Source organism: Misgurnus anguillicaudatus, chromosome 9 (genome assembly GCF_027580225.2).
Source record: "Misgurnus anguillicaudatus chromosome 9, ASM2758022v2, whole genome shotgun sequence".
NCBI lineage: Eukaryota > Metazoa > Chordata > Actinopteri > Cypriniformes > Cobitidae > Misgurnus > Misgurnus anguillicaudatus.
In genome coordinates this window covers 35,065,857-35,069,478 of record NC_073345.2, presented here as the reverse complement: position 1 = coordinate 35,069,478, position 3,622 = coordinate 35,065,857, and positions in this window count along the sequence as shown.

Genomic DNA, 3,622 nt, shown 5'->3' with positions numbered 1-3,622 from the left:
GAGAATGAAAATATATCAATAATAATTATAGATGGTTTCATCGGACGCACGTGCGCTGACACGATACATGTCTGAATCGAAACTTTACTTCCGGTTTCGGTTTTTTAATGGTCTGACTAGTTGCTAAACTGATCTCTTGAACAAATGCCTCGTCGAAAATAACAAATGTTTTGGTTTCCTATGTAATCTTTGTGTTGTTGTTTATTGCTTGTTATATAAGTAAACTACGTTTAACTACATTTGTTGTTATTTATTCTTAGCGGAGTTTACCGGTAGTTACGTGCGGACCATGACAGCCGCTTGTTTATGTTGTTACTGCTGAAACAGTCTATAAATAATTATAAATCAGCATCAGAATAATATGAATAATTTTTAAATTGGAGTCAGATTATAATTTAAACACAAAGGTCAAATAAATAAATTGAAACAAATAAATTGACTTCTTTTTATAGAAGCGCTAAGGAAGAAAAGAACACGAGATCCCTTCACCCACACCATTGGTGTTCTGTCATTGGACCTTCATGAAAGAAAAACAGATGGATGACCAGGATGAAGACTCAGAACTAGATGAAATGTGGCTGAGAAGTCAAGTACGAAGAGAAAGCATGACACTCAAACCAGACCGTGAGTGTTTTATCATAATGGGCTTTAAGGTCCTGGATATATCATATCTTTAAAGTAAACTTCTGACATGTATCTTTTTAACTTCAGTCCCACTGGATGCAGACAGATGTTTAGACTTTCATGATGGATGTGAGGGAGCTGAGGTGAGTCTTTAATATATACAGTAAGTAAACAACAAAAATGAAAGATGATGAATCAAAACTTATGTTGAATGTTATGATGATATGAGAAAAATCTAAATATATCCTATATACCGTAAAAGTTTCTCATACTCATTCTCTGAATTTTTCAGATGTGTTCAGACAGATCGAGCATCTGTTGTTCTCCTCCTGATCTTCATGAGTCAGTACATTGTGATCTCCTCATAGACAGACTCATCTTTCTGCTGGATGTTGCTGCTAAACTACTGTATAATCATAAGCTGATGTTGTTGACCCCTGCATGAATTTAAAGTATAAAGAAAAACACTGTCATGAATGTTGAATGTGTGTGTTGGTGTGTTGAAGGAATGCTGTTCTCCTCGAATGAAAATCTCTTCAAAATGAGACTTGAGAGGAGCTAAAACCTGTTACAGTTTTATATGAAAATCGCTGTGTAATCGTTCAGTCTTAATGAAGAATGAAACACATTTTTACTGAAACAAAAACAATGAACACTACATGTGTGTTTGTGTTTGTGTTGAGTTTTTGTTATTTCTGTTACAATTTACACAAGCAATTTAACATAATGAAGGTAACAATGTAATCAGTGAAATTATGTTAAACTTATTTTCAATTCTTGTGAGAAGAGACTGCCACTGTACAAATGTTGAATAACAATACTTTTTTTCGAGCACTTGGAAACTTTATTTTTGTAATTGTTTATGACTAGTTTTATAGTCGTAAAACAATCAAATCTGTGTCATGCATTACTAACCTTATGTCTGTCGTGTTTCTGTTGCTCAGTTGAGCATTGCAATGCAATTGCAAAGGTTGTGGGTTTGTTTTAGAGACCACACATAATGGGTAAAAATATAGTTTACTGTAAATACACTGTTGTACAAATGCATAAATGTAAATGCCTTCAGTTTGTTTCATTTGAGTTACAAAATAAGAGCTTTATTTTTTCTATAGACCCTTTTACAGACCACGTGATCAAACAGTTGCGTGCCCACTTTGGCAACAGGAGTGGTGTTGTTTCCCAGTGGTTCTAACGTGTTACACTGCAAAAATTACTTTTTTTACTTAGTATTTTTGTCTTGTTTTCAGTAAAAATTCTTACATTAAGATGTTTTTTCTTGATGAGCAAAATGACCTAAGAAAATAAGTCTAGTTTTTAGACAAAAAATATCAAATTTAAGTGAATTTGTGCATAAAACAAGCAAAAAAATCTGCCAATGAGGTAAGCTAATCTTTCTTGAATTTAGTGTTTAAGAAAAAAGATCAATTTTTTGCTTACCCCATTTGCAGATTTGTTTGCTTGTTTTATTTGTCTTAAAACTACACTTATTTTCTTAGGTTATTTTGCTCATCAAGAAAATGCATCTTGACTTGAGAATTTTTAGATTTTGTGCTTAAAGCAAGACAAAAATACTAACTAAGAAAGTCATTTTTTGCAGTGTAGCAACTCAAAAAGTTTACTCAGAATTGTTACGTTTACGGTTGCATTAATATTTGTATATTTTTATTATATATTTTATATTTATATGATATACACTGCAAAAAATTATTTTCAAGAAAATGATTCTTAGTATTTTTGTCTTGTTGTCAGTAAAAATATTTTAAAATTCTTAAATTAAGATGCTTTTTCTTGATGAGCAAAATGACCCAAGAAAATAAGTCTAGTTTTTAGACCAAAAATATCAAATTTAAGTGATTGTGTGCATAAGACAAGCAAACAAATCTGCCAATGGGGTAAGCAAAAAAATATTGAACATTTTTCCTAAACACTAAATTCAAGAAAAATTCAAGAAAAAATTGCTTACCCCATTGGCAGATTTTTTTGCTTGTTTTATGCACAAAATTTTATATTTTTGGTCTAGAAACTAGACTTATTTTCTTGGGTCGTTTTTCTCATCAAGAAAAAGAATCCTAGTGTGAGAATTTTTGGATATTTTTACTGAAAACAAGACAAAAATATTAAGAATTTTTTTCTTGAAAATCATTTTTTGCAGTGTATTTGGCCATCTGCTTACATCTTCTGATACCATTTGATAAAGTCAACTTTTTAAAATAACTTGTCTGTGTTGCTTAATCCGCTCGCATAGCTTGACATTCTGCTAATTCTCGCCATACTTCCATTGCCAAAATGCGTGCGCATACGTTGCTCCGTCATTATTTTGTACAAACAGTAAAATGGTCTATAAAGTGTAATTAAATATCACCACCCTGAGCAAAACTCAACTCATAACAATAATGATGGAAAAACACAGTAAAGATGCACTCACTCGTTTCTTGAGTTGTGCTGACACCTAGTGGCACAAACCAGCATTACACAGATTTAGATTGAGCAATTAATTGTGTTATCTCAACACCCAACACCTCAGTGAGATGAAGACACAGTCCATCTTTTAACACATGTACATCTTTAATCAGAAAGGTTATTCTTTTCTTAAAGTGATATTCTTTCCTTAAAGTATGAAAATGCATAAATAAAAATGCATAGATGCGCAAATTGCTCTAAAGCTGCAGAGAATCTACATACTACTTTCTAAAGGGATTCAGGTTTCGTGGCTTGTTTGAATATGACCGAACGACCACCCCTTTATATTTTACATATAGCATAAACATGACGTGATATGCTGCTTTAATTTGTTGAATGAGCCCGCTGAGATCCACTGCATGCAGCAGGATTATAAAATCATTCATGTTGAGTTAATTATTAAAAGAAAAACCCATGACTGTCATATAATTGGCAGATTAAAGTATTTAATTTTTCTTCATCACAGTCTAAAGGTTAAAATTCTTCAGCTCACGTCTCTCTAGGAGTTTCTGTGTGATCAGATTCTTGTGCTTTTATT